The following is a 16,469-nucleotide window of genomic DNA, read 5'->3' on the forward strand; positions in this document are numbered from 1 at the left end:
CTGACAGCTGCTGGGCAGGTCCTTATCTAAAAATGTCATCAACTATTGGATTTCCAGCTTTATCACACCTTAAATACTTACACGTTAGGACTAGACACTATGAAAGGGAAATCACATTGGTCTGATCAAATGGAGATTGAACCAACCCAGTTGGTCTGGATGGATACCAATGTTCAGAAGACAGGGTTTTATTACTGTAATAGCCTGACTTCTGTGGCAGTCTAGAGGATGTCCAATTCTGTTTATGGCTATTTTTGAATGCCCTTTGGTACTAAACAGATGGCTTCTAGTAATACTGACAACCTTCCATCAACCCAGGCATCTGGTAAATACCCATATCCCATTACGCAGATGAGAAAAACAAGGACCAGGTGATTTAATTATTATCTATAACCCAGTGCTGCTATAAGTTATCTTGGAAGATAGTCAAGAAAGTCCGGTGGTTACTCCCTTTGTTTCTCATATTACCATGGAGCTTTGGAAAATAGCCTTTGCAAAAGGAAAGTCTTCAGGCTGTTCTACTCACTATATGGTCCTTCTAAGACAGAAAGACTCTTTGTTCTGTTGTTTTTTGCTTCAACATTGCTTGGCACCACCCACCACTGAATAATGGCCTTTATTTGATATTTTTGTCATACGATCAATAGTACCTTTCCCCATTCCCTGCACAATTGATGGCCTCCTTTGAGAAATATCTTCCATGAGATATATTTCTACTAATGTTTATTAAGCACAAACTCTGTGCTGGAAATTGTGCTAGCTACTAAGGTAAGGAAAGCATAGTCACTGTGTTCAAGCAAGTTAATCGTAGTGTGAAAAAAAATAGGGTTGTTTTTTTTTTTTTTTAAATAGTGGAAAATCCCACAAGAATTCCTAGGAAGGAATTCCTTGGTTCCCACTCAAATTACATGGAATGCTCATTATAAAGAGATATTCCTGGGCCCCACCCCAGCCCCCAGAGAATGACTCAATAGGTTTGGAGAGGTCCTAACTCTGTTGGTTGTGTTTGGTTTGTTTTGGTTTGGTTTTAATCAGGAGACACTGCTTAGATATTTAGGAAACACCAAAGTAAACAACAAAAAAATTAGCCCTTCCTTTTATCTCAAGATTCCTTTTTCCATCCATCCTCTCTCAGGTCTTTTTCATTGGAATGTCCCTAGAAAGCCCTGATTAAGAAGAAAAACAAAACCTCCAACTTAAGCATAGCGTGGAGCATTCCTTTGTCTAGCTAAACACATAACCATGGTTTCCCACACACAGGAGCGAGTTTGGCACCATGAACGCTCTGCTCACAGAAACAATTCCATTCCAATAGTTCCCCTATGGAATAGTATTCTGGTGACCCTATGACCTGGCACCAACTCTGCCTGTCCATAACTCACATCGTGAACCTTACTGCTTTTCTGGGTGACATTCAAAGTCACCCAAGTGACAGAACTTCCTCAAAACACAAATATCAGGGATGCTGTTGGCCTGACCAGCTACTGACCAGTGTCCTATTCCCTTTGAGTTGAAGTCTCAAAGGAGTGAAGGGAAGGGAATTTATCCAATGATTGAGGCATGACTTGTCAATCATCCTTCCTTCTGAAGACACAAAAAAGGAACCTCCTCCTCTTCCTCTTCCTGAAACACCTGGCCCTCCAGAGACTCAGATTTTCACCAGGTATGTTTCGTGAATTGTACCCAGACATTATGGAAGTAGGAACTGCAATAAAGTCGAAGTCCATTTCCTTGTGAATCAAAGGGATAGTTTACTATAAAAAGGCAAAGGCCCAACATGTGAAGACAAGTCTATTTGCATTATGAAATGTTCCTGGGTAACTTTATGTCACAGGTACAGATGAAAGGCCAGCAACTTCATGGCTTTTTGGTTTTTTGGGTTTTTTTCTTCTCTAATTTGATGGGAAAATAACTTGAATGAATAAATCAAGAGATGCAGAACATGACCAGGCACAGTAGAACACACCTGTAATCCCAGTGACTCTGGAGGTTGAGGCAGAAGGATCACAAGTTCAAAACCAGCCTCAGCAAAAGTGAGGCACTAAGCAATTCAGTGAGACCCTGTCTCTAAATAAAATACAAAATAGAGCTGGGGGTTTGGCTCAGTGGTCAACTGCCCCTGAGTTCAATCTCCAGAACCCAAAGAGAGAGACAAAGAGAGAGAGAGAGAGAACATGAAACATGGAAACATAACTAGAAGAAGAATAAAATGAGGAAAAGTGAGAGATAAATATAGCTTGAAATTATAGATAGCTTGTGAGTTCAAAGAGAAATCAGTCTCCAAAAAAGAGAGCAGTTAATTAATTACATGAGGCATTTGTGGGCCATGGTGACACTAGTGAATCTAGTTAACGAAGTGAGCTAAGTCTGCCCTGTGTAAACCCAGAGACAAAGCCAAATTCTGATATCCGGTCAATACCTGGATGTCCATGATCCCCTGGTCCACATGAGTCCTTGACCACCAAGGCACACAATGTCCACCTCATAGGAAAGACTTATAAATTCTTATTGCTACTATTATTCTTATTGTTATAATAATTTTTATTAATAATGAATACAAAAGCTTTTGACTTGAGCCCAATATGTACCACTATGGGATAAAAATTTTACAGGCACACAAATATAAATTGTATAAATTGGTTGGCATAAAAACTCTTTTCTATAAAAATAAATAAAACCCACTTAGTTACATTTTCTTCAAAAAGACATAGTCACACCATGCAAGGGGGAATAGAGGTGTAGGATGGAGATGGAGGTAAAATAACTTCAGAAGCTCCACGTGTGTCTTGCAGCTCCCAAAATCAATATAGCAAAAGGTTATGAGCACTTACCATATACCAGGACCTGTTTTAGATACTTCGTACGTATTAGTTCACTTAATCCTCATAACAATGCTTTGAAGTATTAGTCTCATTTTACACATGAGGAAACAGACAGAAAGAGATTTAAAAACTTGGCTAAAACACACAGTTGATAAAGAGAAGAGTCAGAGATCTAACCTGGGGCAATCTGATTCCAGCTTTCAATCACCACAAGAGAGCAAAGTCCCAGAGAGTCAATTATTCATTCACCCATTTATTCATTCAGCAAATGACATTTGTTAAATGTCATTCTACTGTCATCCAGTCTGTGTTTAGCACTGAGGATACAGCAGTGAACAAAAAAATATAAGGTTCCTGACTTCATAGAATTTACATTCTAGTGGTGGTGGAGGAGAGACTATCTTCCTACCAGACAAGGAAAGCAGTAGACCAGATAGTGCCTCTCAAAATAAAGATCTTGGGCACACTCGGAAAAACATTTCTAAAAACCAAGTTTAATTTGGCAGATTTTCAATCAGTCTCATAAGTTTGAAGATCCAACATTGGAATTTAGGGCTACCAGTAGGAGTCCTGAAAAATACCCCAAGATTTTTAAGCTTCCCTACCACAAGACTGGAATACAGATGAACCAGAAATAAACCAGTCCCCACAAAGACTGAAAGTCAGTTTCAAATAAGCATACTCTTAATTGAATCAAACCACTGCATGTTCAACCAGAAAAAGAATGAATACTAGAATGTAATTCATGAAATTATACTATAATACAACTTTAAAATATATATTTTTAAAAACCCAGTTGAGGTATATAGATAAAAACCTATGATGGCATTAAACCCAGATATTCCACATTCAACAAATTTAACAAGTATCATTTGGATGCCAGCCAGCAGCTGCCCTCACAATGACAAACAGAAACTGAGCTCAGGGAGGCCCAAATTTGGTCTGATCACAGGAAGTGGAAACCCTGGCTCTGGTGAGCTTTCTGTTCTGCCACTGATACCTCTAGAGGGTTTGACTAGAGATGCTGAGCCCAGAAGCTAAAAGCTTTAAAATTCTGTACATCCTTGCTCTCTTTCCCCAAAGTCTTCCAAGTTCACTTGGACAACCCAGAATGAATCTCAGACAACTTATCTTCCTCAAACAAGGCAGCCCGTTTGCACCAGTAATGTGGCTTTCACAGGTCAATGCCCTGCAAAACAAAGTTCCAAACATACTGCTAAGTAGTCCCAGACCCATCTCAGCTTGAATTTGGATTGCTTAATTTAGAAATTGATGCCAAGCTACATTATAGAAACTTTAAGCACTGCCTCTTCTGGTGCAAGAAATATGGGGTTCCTGAAAATATGAGTATGTGCTCAGTAGAGTCTCATTGATTCATTGATCACGATCCTTTACTCTTTTTCAGGTGGTGAGACAGCTGTTTACACAGCTGTGACATCAGAGGCTGCACCTGAAATTGGAAAGCCATTAGCCAGATAGATTACAGCAGTCACCAATCCCCAGGGACCCTATAAAGGATGTTGATTGATGAATACAATGGCTCCAGTTCCCACAATAGCCTCAAATCCATGAGACCGAGTCTTGAGTCTTGAGCCAACACACCCATTTTTCATTGCTTCAAATTTTTTATAGGTTTTTGAAATATACACAGGAAATGTAACCAGGTTTATCTAGATGAAATGTCACAGGAATCCCAAAGAAGAGCAGAGATTTCATCAAAGGTTGCTCAAGAATTCTACCCTCTTTTTTTTTTTTTTTCTTGCAGCCACAGAATTCAGGTTCCATAGAGCCTAGAACTTCTGTTGGCCAGCACTCTCTCCTCTTCCCCATCCAACCAGCCTATATGTCCTATGTCCTAAGCAGAATTATGTTTGAGGCCTCTCACATTTCTGAGCACCACAAGCAACTTGGTCCTTTGTTATGTTCCATTTGTGAAGCATAGAAAATAGGGAGGCATTGGGTTTTTAACTGAGGAGCAAGAGAATCAGAGTCACACTTCTTTTAAAAATGGCTTTGGCAACAGTGTGGAAATATATAGGAATCAGGAGAAAGGAGAGTTAGAAACGGAATTTTTCTAACAGTTGTTCCAGCAAGAACTAAACACACACACACACACACACACACACACACACAGAATTAACTAGAGCTGAACCTAGAGTAGTAACACAATTATCCCAAGCCACCTGACTTTCATTGTGTTCCATTCTGAAGACACAGCATCTTCACACTTTCAGAATCTGTCACATAGTGGACACTCAATAAACGTTGGAAAGTGAATGACTCTGGAGTGAGCCCTTTATTTTTATGATGAGGAAACCAGGATCAAAGAGAGAAAATTATCTGACCATGTTCACCTGGCAGGGCAAGGGCAGGAATGGACTAAGAATGGACTACCCACTTGATTCCCTTTTCCAGTGACTTCCTAACTTGATCATGTGTCAGAATCATCACACCCAGAACTCCAGTCAAACTTTGACTTGGGATGGGGCCAGACAGTTTGCCTTTCTAACAAGTTCCAGGGTAATATGGAGACTACTGGTCCTGGAGAACTACTGCCTTTTTCAGATCCCCCTTTATAACACCTTGTTTTCTTTTTCAGAAAGTAGGTCTCTTTCATCTCTTGTTGCTTGGCTGTGAGTTTGGGGGAGAACAGCCATTCCAGACTGAACAATGGTAGCCACATTTGGTAGTTGAGACCTGTGAGCAAAATCCCTGGACTTGATCCTGCCCCCTGCCCAATCTTATCTCAATTGGGCATAAATATTACAAATTTTAGAAAGGATTAGGTCACATAATGTGTGTAAAACAGTGCAAAAGTGCCTGACAAATAGAGCATATAAAGGGATAGTTATTCTTATTACAATCTCATGGAACCTTGAACCTGGGCCCCAAAGGCAATCCTGCAGCAGAGAGGTATGAGAATATGCAACAGAGTGGTGATAGATTATACCGTACAGTCACCTAGATTCATAAATATTCATACCAACGACAAGGACAAATATTACTGGGAGAGATAACACAATGGGCTGATGCTATCTGGATATTCCCCACCCCCTCTCCATGCCTCCTTCACATCCACCGTGATCCCAGTACTTTTCTGTTATTACTTGCGGACAAGGAACTTGGTTACTAAATGACAATTTATAAATTCCAGTGAATCGTATAATCTAATCTAGACAACCATATGCTCCCATCTGTCAGAGGCTGTGATGTCACCTCAAGCTGATTAGATAGATCAGAACAAATAGTAGTCATTGGAACATCTGCTCCTGTCCGGACCTCCTATACCCTCAGGCAGCAGCAGTGACAGTGGAGCATGGTGCCTGTGGACATTTGAGAAGTACATGCCAAAAGCTGGCAGTGAGCAAGTATGGTTCCTGGGATGCAAGCCACTCAGAGAACTGCACACAGCCAGCACTCTGTATCCATTTGTTCCACATCTGTGGATTCAACCAATCACAGATTGAAAATATTTGCAAAAAAAAAAATGCCTGTACCAAACATGTAGACTTTTTTCTTGTAATTATACCATAAATGATATAGTATAACAACCACTTATATAGTATTTACTTTTCATTCGGAATTATAAGTAACCTAGAAATGGTTTAAAATATCCAGGAGGATGTGCGTAGGTTATTTGCAAACACTACACCATTTAATGTAAAGGACCCAAGTACCTATGGATTTTGATAAGGGGGGGGGGGGTGCCTAGAACCAATTCCCTGTGGAAACTGAAGGATTACTATATTTTAGGTTTTCTATTTTAATCCTAAATGTAGGGTATACCATCAGGTTTCTAAGGGAATCTCATTAGCCATTCCCAGCTTTGGGGCCAGCTAGGAAGAAGTTGCTGAGAGAAACCATGAATGAAGTCTTGTGCATACTAGAGCAAAGCCAACACCCAAGGTCTGGCAGGGTCTGGCAAGGACAGGACAGGGAGATGCACTAGGAGGGAAGGAGGACTGACTAAGGGACACCACCTGTTCTCAGGTTCCTCCTCATGTGGCAACTCTGGGAGCTCCACTACCCTCAGTAACACTTCATCCAAACTTGAACTTGACCTCTCTTCTTGATAATAGTACAGTAGAGACAGGCTAGTACTGTCTACAAGACGCCATAATAAAAAGGTAGTTAGGAATTTGATTTCTGGAATTAAATAGATCTGGGTTCATATCCCAGCTTTAGCACTTAAAACTGAACCTTGAACAAAGCACTTAGCACTCTGTCTCAATTTCCCCACCTATAAAAGAGACAAACTTCCTTAGCAGGCTGTTATGAGGACCTAATGAAATGCTTCATGAAAAGACCTACCATGAAGCCTAGCAGTAGTAGATGCCAGTCAGTGTTGGACATTAGATTACCAAATACAGAACCAGAGAGCCTATACTAAGAAAGAGCCCAGAGAATGCATAGCATGCGGGAGAAGTTAAGGTGACAAAGTCTCTAGTTCGTTCCTGTGGGCTATGGGTCCTGCCTTTTCCATACCCAGCATTAAAAGTAATGCCAGCTATCTGGCCTGCCTCCACTGCATCCTCATTTCTACTGTTTATCTTCACATGGGCCTACCCCGACATCATCTCTGGACATTTGCACCCAGCCATGCCTGATCTAAGAGGCATACCTTGTCCTCAAATGACTGACACCAGAAACAGTGTCACCCAATGACAAAATTACACCCACCCACTGAGGCATGGGTCACCACTGTCGGACCAACATTTTAACACAGTGGAAGAGCCCTGGCACGTTCACGGAATCACTCATTCCACATACATAGATGGAGAGTCAATGGGAACACTGGTGGGTGTTCTAACCATCAGTCCATTTCCTTCATAGTCAGTTCATGAGGACTTAGTGCCTCTAGCTCTGAGAATCTAGTTCCTGGATAGTGAGTCCTTGAGGTGACTAAGGACAAGCCTGAGTGGCCTAAACATCCATGGAGAATATTCCCTGGAGCAGAGAGGCTAGTCCTCAACCACAACCAGAAAATAAGGAAGAAACTGACAAGGCCAAGTGGGCTGGGCTTGGGCATCCAACAACAGCTCCTGCCTCCACAAGGTGCCCAGGGGCTCTGCTGAAGGTGTGGTCAGAAGATATGCCAGGGGAGACTGGCTTAGGGTCCCAGGTGGCTTCCTGCCTGGACAAACACACCTCCGCAGCAGTGGTGGACTGTCATCTCCTCAGGCCCCTCAGGCAGCACTCACACTATCCCATTGTTCTTCCTGCTGGCAGCTCTCTGGCTCTTGCTCTCCATCCCTGCCCCCGCAGATCCCCCAGCAGAGTCTTGCCTGATCTGTACATGCTGAGCATGCATTGGGACTCAGTGCTCCATGCCTGTGGATGCCACTGCATGGGGACCTCCTCTATTTTAAGGACCTACTTTCAAACCTGGACAAAAAAGCCTGTTGGGAATAGGCCATTAGAACAAGAAAGATTTTCAACTGATTTCTATCCTCAGAATCTCTTTTTTCACAAAACAATGAATAGTAAATTATCAAAATATAAAAGATATAGAAGAGGTCCAAGTATAAAGGGAGTAAGTGATATCCCTAGTCTGTCTGTGAGGTCTGTCCACTCCATTGGCTTCCCTGGACATCAATAGGGACAGCCCCACAAGCATCTCCAAACAACACACGAGGCTGGAGAGGCTCTGCCCTATGCCATACCTCTTTGAATTCACTCTGAAGATTAACATCTTCCAGGTTGACACTGAGAAGGTTCTCTGCATCACCTTGACCTCCTCACCTAGTCCCCCTGCTTGGTCAACTGGCCATTACAGGTATGTCCCAGAAGCCATGCCAGAGACATGCCTGTTTTCTCTTGGGCCTGACCCGGACCTGATGCTGCTATTATAGGACAACTTCAATCCCTGTACCCTTTAACCTCCTCCTCAGTCCCCACCCAGGATATAGCAGGTAGCCACCAACTAACAACTTGAACCTGAGACTTGAAGGTAATTCAGAACCAAATATAAGCTTCAGAGTAGTTACCTCTTGCATAAGAGCTCATTGTCTCTATGCTAAGAGAAAAAGATAGGGGGATTTTGAGAATGGAACTTTTAGAATAGCCTCCTGATATTATATGTAACTTCTAAACTGCCTTGGGACTTGGTAATGTTCTGAAAACCAGAGCACCCTGACTGTGGGGTGATCAGCCAGAGTTATCTACGGCCCACTACACTCCCCATGGCAGTGCCTCAGTGCCCCTGCCTTTTCAGGCCTCTTCCAATTCCTCCCATATGCCCCTATTCCACCGTAATTCCAGATGAAGAGAAGTGACCACTCTTTAAGAGAAGTGACAGCAGAGAAGTGACCACTCTTTAAGATGGGAACATTCACTACTCTCTCATTCTTTGCCAAAAGCTAATGTGCTTTTCCATGTGTGTGAGGTTCAGTTGACTTCCCCTGAAAATCAAGGCAAATTGAAATCACAAAGGTGACGGCAACCACAGTGCCCATGGCCCATACTGCTCCAGCCTGCAATGTTGGTCTGCTCACTTCTCAGCAGGCTCCAAAACCGTACTCAAACCACATCTTGCACAAAATAATTTAGAATCCTCCTTTTAAAGGGTTTGTGATTCCATCATTACTTTTTGATAACTGATTGCAAATTGCCTGAATCTTCAATGAACATTTAAGTATTCTCATTTACTCAGCGTTGGTATCATGGGGGCAAGAACCAAGCCTTCCTGGAATGCCCCCATGGTGTCCAGCACCATGTTTTATATTGTGACTGGCCCACAACTGGGGTTCAATTAGTTCTGACTAATTGAGTTCTAGCCCCTGGCTAGGTCTCCACAGCTGTCACAGATCTATCTCAGCCAAAGAAACAAAACTAGGGCTGAAAAATAACATATGATTAAATATGCATCTTAATCTCCTACTTTTGTAGTTCATTTCATATTTTCCCTGGGCAACCATTCATAAATTGAATCTGCATGACAGACATCTCTTGTCTCTCAATACCTACCATTCCTCCTCCCCGAATCCACCTCCAAAACGCAGCCAAGAGATCTATTTCTCATGCAAATCTGTTATCTTCTTCCACTGCTTTGACCCCCTCAATGGCTTCCAACTTCCCTTAGGCCCTCACCCAAATCCTTCATCTAACTTCCCAGGTCCTCCGAGGAGTAGGTCTGCTGCGTTCTAACCTCATCTCCTGTCACTTTCCACCATGCTTTCTAGGACACAGCATATTCAGATCACAGTTCTTAAAACTTCTACCTCCGACTCTCTCTTCCCCAAGCCTTCACACATACTCTTCCCTGACCTAGAAAGTTCGTCTCCCCACCTTCTCCTTTCCTCCTCTACATCCCTTCATCTGACTGATTCCTGTTCAACCATCAGTTTTCAAATTAAACGTCCCCTTGTAAAGGACTTACCTGAGCCCTAGAAGAGCCAGCCAATAGTTAGATGCTCACCCCTCTTCATTAGTGATCTTCTCACTAGTTTGTCTTCCCTCCTAGAACCTGTGGTTACAAATAGTGTCTCTCATTCATCTTGCAAATAATAGTGCTAGTTGAATAGAATTGAAATGTCACCACGTTTTAGCCAAATGTTCAGGAAATCTTCCTATTTATAATGTTTTCAGGCCATAAAGACATTATATACCAAGTGAGTGCTTTGGGATTATCATTTTTAAGATAAAATTTTTAATTAAAGAAATGCTGTTCAAAAGATTTCCATAGCCTTTAACTGTTCAGCTCAGCAAATAAAACAATTTACTTCCCTTACCTCAACCTTTTCTACCGTGCCTGTCCAGCACCTTCACTTGTGGTTTGTGGCTTGTGGGGCACCAGAAGAGGGAAGGGGATAGTCATGACCACTGACATAACCACCTCAAATAAGTCCCCAGTACATTGTTGACATGTTAGGTAAATCCCGCCTGTCCTTCCTTCGGGAAGAAAAGATCCTAACACTGCTGATAGCTTCAATAGATGCACGAGCAACCATAGATGGCTTTATGTGTACACCAACTAGCTGACCTCACGAGGAACAGGGTTGCAGAGGGTACCTCTGTGGTCCATCCATTTTACCTAGTTCTTGACCAAAATGTCCCATCTTCTCCTTGGTCCTTGAGCTTAAAGGAGTGGTTCTCAAACTTCATCGGCAGCAAGCCTCAGAACCACATGGAAGATTTAATAAATTGCAGATTGCTAGTCCTCATTCCAGAGTTTAAACATGAGTGGGGCCCAGGATTATGCATTTTATAAATGTATCACAAGCAATAATGATACATGGCCAAGATTGAGAACCACATATAAATCTTTGTCTCTATTTAAAGGCAATAGTTCCTATAAAGTTCTAACACCTTCAAGTAGAATCCCTGATTTCTATGCTAGTATGAGTGAGTTCCTGAGCTTTCCTGAGAAGTGTTAACGGAGGGGAAGGGAGTGAGTACTGAAGGTCGTGGAGTAAAAGGTCTGTGTAGATGAGGTGCACACAGAGAAGTGGGGCAGCTGAACACCATCACTGCCCACTTCACCAAGTGGGTTGCGCAGTCTGTGGAAGCCCTTTTCAGGAGGTGCCCTTGAAGTTCAATTGCCACATCATGGAAGCTCCTACTACTTTGGTTGTGCTTCTTATAAACAGACAGCAAGACTGTCAAAATGGGCAATGTGAAAAATCCAGCAGGTCAGATGTTTTGACTGAACCCTTAGATACCACTTAGACTCTGGCCATGTGGAAAGCCTTTCCCTGACTTCATGCTCCTCATCATCTAGGAAGGTTCTGGAAAGCACTGCCATCTGAATTTGATTATTGGACTCATCTTGTACATATGAGTTAAGTAGGACTTTAAGTTTCACTCTTGTCACCAGGAGAAATGACAAATCTCATTAGCAGGGCAAATTCAGCCAGATGTATTCCCCTCTGCTTTTTAACCCCAGTTGAAGTAGATGGCAGGGGGAAGGGTCCAGTTACTTCTCCCAAATACAAGGTTTGAACCTTACTGCCTCTTATTTTCTTAATCCCTTCATGGCTTTAACCTGGCTCAAACTTCTAAAGAAATTGTTCTCATTTTTCCTAGAACAGCAGTCTCTGAGCTGTTCAAACTCCAAATTCAATAGCTTTCACTTTCAAACTATAGCATCTTCAGCCTGGGACCTGAGCATGGATCAAAGGGGAATGACACTTCCAGGCCACCGCTAAGGTTGGTGGAGTGGGATGCAGGGAAGTCCCTGGAGGAGAAGAGGTCCTTCTGCCCCCAGAAGGGTAGATGTGAGCAGCATGGGGCTGGGGAGGTCCTTCTGCCCCCAGAAGGGTAGATGTGAGCAGCATGGGGCTGGGGCATTCAGATATTTACAAAATGTGTTTCCCGTAGTCCGTCAGTGCCTGAAGAATGACCTGGATACGGTCCTTACTACTGATCTTTAGAAAGGAATGGGAGGCCCTGTAAAGAGCTGAGATAGAATACAGGGTAGAGAAGGAAATGGTTACCAGGGAGGTCAGATGGAGAAATTTACTGGAAAAGTAGGCGTGAGAAACAGAAGACCTAGGCTCCCTCTTAACGACTGAGTAGGTAAAAGATGTACATCATTAAACCCAGATTTAAAATCAACAAAAAAGCATTAACTATCTCTGTTTTCATATTTACTAAATGAGACTGTATACTCTCTATGAGAATACCCATCACCGTATCTTCCTCACCTCACTCAGAGTAGGCTCTCAGAAGTACTTATTACATGAATTAATGATGCTATTTTGGGCTCTTACAAAGATAATTTGGTAAACCCAATCCCTGTCTTCTTGGAACAAACAACCTAGGAAGATACAAATACATATTTTCACATGTTATTTATGTATGAATATATTTGTATTTCATTACATATAAATCTGAGAAACTTAATATTTTGTATAAAATTTTAGAAGATACATTGATACATTTATAACATACACAGAAAGGACAGAAAGGAAAGGACAGAATAAGAGTAGTAAGGCAATCTGAGGAAAATTGAATTCTGTGTCAGTGAGATTGTTGTCTATTTTTTGTTCACTGCTGTACGTTCAACACCTAGAATAGGTTTGGCACTAGAAGAGGCTCAACAAATATTTGTTCAATGAATGAATGGATCAAGCCTCACACAGCAGCCAAAGGATGTACCCTCCAGATCCTTCCAGGGCTAGTTGTAGAAAGAGTGGGGTTACTGAAGAGAAGCCCTCAGCCCTCCCAGCCTTGAGGCAAGTTGGCCTGTGCCACTGTGTTTGTGCTAAATGTTCCCAAGATGCCCTTAAGATTTTCCCACTGGGCCTTTAACGGCCTTCCAGAATCCATGCTTGCACAAAGATCTGACTGTGTTTTTAGCCAAAGGCAAACAAACCAAAAAAGAAAAGAAAGAAATACCACATCGGAAATGTCACCACACACTCATTTCCACTTTGCAATTTTTGTTGACTTGGTGAAGAAATTCAACGGAACTGAACACCTCCTTGCAGAGTGAAACTTTGAATGAAAGCCCCCAAGCAAAAATTTCAAAATGAGTCCCCTCTCAATTATCAAATCAATACCTCTCCAGAGATATGGCCTGTGGGGGCTCCAGAGATGCAGGGCTGCTCATGTGGCATTTACATCCATCTTCCTAGGATTAAATTAGAGCATGTCTCTGGGCAGAGTGTGGGTAAATTTCTCTATGTTAGAACTGCTCAAAGTATAGTTGCAGGTTACAAAGATGAAATGTGATTGTGTACACAGAAATCTATCTGAGATGCCAAAAGTAATTAACTTGTGCTTTTTATGCTTTAGAATCCCAATCTCAAACTTTTTTGTTGCTCTCCTCCAGGCACTCCCATTATTTAGAACTAAAGTTTTCACTACGATGCTACAATTGACATGGAATGGGAAATGATCTCAGTGTATTGTACAAAAATAGAGAGAATTCCAGGAAACTATTTATCTTAGTGACAGACCTAAGAGCTGCAGAAGACGCAATATGAGGAGCATCCAAATCCATTTAGCTATAACTAATGTTCCTTCTCTCCCATCAGAGAATCTACAACTTTTAGCATTACTTTCCTGTGAGTTACTCCCCTACCCCCTGAAAATTTGAATAAAGATATTTCCTGAGTGTGGTGATAAATTAAACCATTGTCACACAGGGAAAACTGGTATTTGATTAATCCTCAACTCATTTAAAACTGTCCTAAGGAAAACAATAAAATGTCCTAAATAAATGAGACATGGGATGTACTGGGTAGATTATAATAATGATGATGATGGTATTGATGATGATAGTGATTATGAGGATGTAAGTGACAGTGATTTGAGGACATTGATAGTAGAACTAAATAACAGAAACATGTCATTTTAGGAAAACATATCATGTATCAGCCCCCATGTCAAGCACTGAATTATTGCAGATTGTCCTCACATTCATTTTTATACATACACTTTGTAGATTGGGAAAACTAAAACACAAAAAGATTAAGCAACTTGATCAAAATCACCCAGCTGAAAGAGAAAGAAACCTATCCAAAAAATTAAGATGGTATGCTGACCATCCATCATTATTAGCAAGCAATTTCAGTTACCTGGAGAAGCAAGAGCACACTACCAAAGGAGTGAAGAGCAGGGAATCTTCTGACTTAATGACTAGCCCAAAATGGCCCACCCCATTGTCTCAGTTCTTACTTGAGGGGTCGTAGACCTCATAATGACCTCCCTACCACCTCTGATGAAGGAATGAAAAGGGCAAAGACCTCTTGGTAAATGCAGCAGGAGCTGCTGGGCAAAGAATATTCTTTTACTTGGAATTGTCTACCCAGGAAAAAAGGATAGGTCATTCATGCTGAGTACAACCTCTCAAAAAAAACTGAGAGCTTTGAGGGAAAGCCCAGCAGATGAGTGGGGCACAATCAGCAGCATGTTCCATTCATCTCTCACAGTCTCATTGCCAACAATGTCAAATGTTATCATTATCACTTAAGATCATCATCCTGTTATTCTACTACTTCACCTGTTGGCTCTTTCCAACTGGATTTCTAACTCTGTGTGGCTAGAGACCACAATCCTGCTTCTTTTATACATTATCCCCCACCCCTCTGCACACTGCTGGGCATGATATGGGTGCCTAATAAGTATCTGTGGTCTGATTTGTTAAGTCACTACCAATGTCATTAGTGTCAGCTACTGAGACATTAAGATGTCAGAACCACAAGAACCCAGAGAGTATGGAGAGATTACCTGGAATCTCTAATGAGAAAAAAAAAAGCTGATTTTTTGATATTTTTCTGCAACTCCAGCAAACTTTCCAAAGATTTGGGATCCACAGCAGACTCAAGACACTTCTTCAGGAGGCAGATTTCATGGAGTATGAAGAATGGCCTGGCCCGGCATGTTAGCACACGCCTATAATCCGAACGCCTCTAAAGGCTGAGGCAGGAGGATTGCGAGTTGAAAACCAGTAACTTAGTGAGGTACTAAGCAACTCAATGAGACCCTGTCTCTAAATAAAATATTTTAAAAAGACTGGGGATGTGTCTCAGTGGTTAAGGCCCCTGGATTCAGTGTCCAGTACCAAAAAAAAAAGGAATGGACTAATGTTCCCTGAACCCCTAGAGTTTTCCCATTGAGGGAGCAGTAAGGATTTACTGAGACCATGCTTTATAAAACATTTGTGCTTACATTCATCATAAGGAGGAGATACAGCACAGCAGTACCAGATTACCTGGGTTTGAAGGCCAACTGTGCTACTTCATAGCTGTGTGACATTTCACATGTCCTCTCTGTGTCTTAGTTTTTTCATCTGTAAATGAATATAACATTATTTATCCCATGAGGTTGTTGTGAGGATAAAATGCATATAAAGTACTTAGGAGAGTTCCTGGCATATAGCAAGTGCTATTTATTGGTTAGATATTATTACTACTATTCTTTTACTATTATTGCTATCATAGTATTCTGTAAATATAAGGTATTTTTACCACTCTTCCAAATGTATGATGTTTTATTTCTCCCACCAAATCTTTGAGACACGTTTTATTATTGTTCTTACTTTAGAGAAGAGGAAATTTTGGATCAGGAGAAATAAGTGACTTGTTATCAATCATATATTCTTTTCACTACACAGAGTTGTCTTTGATGATAGTCATGTTCAGGTGACAGTCAGTTCTGCTTGCCTAGAATGGAGGAAAGGTAAGTGACTCAGTGGGACCCTGCTGTTCCAAATAAGCTGCTTTCTCAGTAGAATCCTGAGTATCCTCTCTCTTCATCAGCTGACGTCTTGGTTCTCACTGCTCAGCCACTATGCCTAGGGCTGCAAAATGAGCCTCTAGTTTTCTTATTCTATTAACTTTGGGGCACTTTTTTCCCCTTTTGAAGTATATCTTGAACACTACAAGCATTTTTCCCTAGGGGAAAAAGGTTTGTCTGCTGCTGGGCTCAGATACAGCCTGATTAGTCAAACCAGAAATAAGTAGACAATCAGATCTTTGGGAACTGGGCAACAGGCTGCAAGCACCTAAGCAGAGAGTGAAAAGCTGGCATGCTCTATTTGGGGGCTTTTAGCAACTAAAGAGCTGATAAGTTTTGCTGATGGCATCTCCTCCCTTCAGGCATGCCACAGAAAACTGCAAACCTGGTGCAAGGCACTGGTGAGGTGACAAGGTTGAATTAGACACACACAGCACATGAAACTCCCAGCCCAGGGGGGTTGGA

At 41.7% G+C, this 16,469-nt stretch overlaps 1 protein-coding gene and 1 long non-coding RNA gene across 3 annotated transcripts in view; one reads left to right on the forward strand and one right to left on the reverse strand.

Moving 5' to 3' along the window:
• The window catches only part of LOC306638367, a 71,751-nt gene extending 66,628 nt beyond the window's left edge, over positions 1–5,123 (forward strand). The window contains exon 3 of the long non-coding RNA XR_013757482.1: positions 4,228–5,123. This is a non-coding gene — a long non-coding RNA (uncharacterized lncRNA). The remainder of the gene's footprint in view (positions 1–4,227) is intronic.
• POU2AF1 (POU class 2 homeobox associating factor 1) overlaps positions 1–16,469 on the reverse strand; it is a 69,703-nt gene that overhangs the window by 29,222 nt on the left and 24,012 nt on the right. The gene's annotated exons all lie outside the window — the stretch shown is intronic.

Source organism: Sciurus vulgaris (assembly GCF_902686455.1).
Source record: "Sciurus vulgaris genome assembly, chromosome: 11".
Taxonomy (NCBI): domain Eukaryota; kingdom Metazoa; phylum Chordata; class Mammalia; order Rodentia; family Sciuridae; genus Sciurus; species Sciurus vulgaris.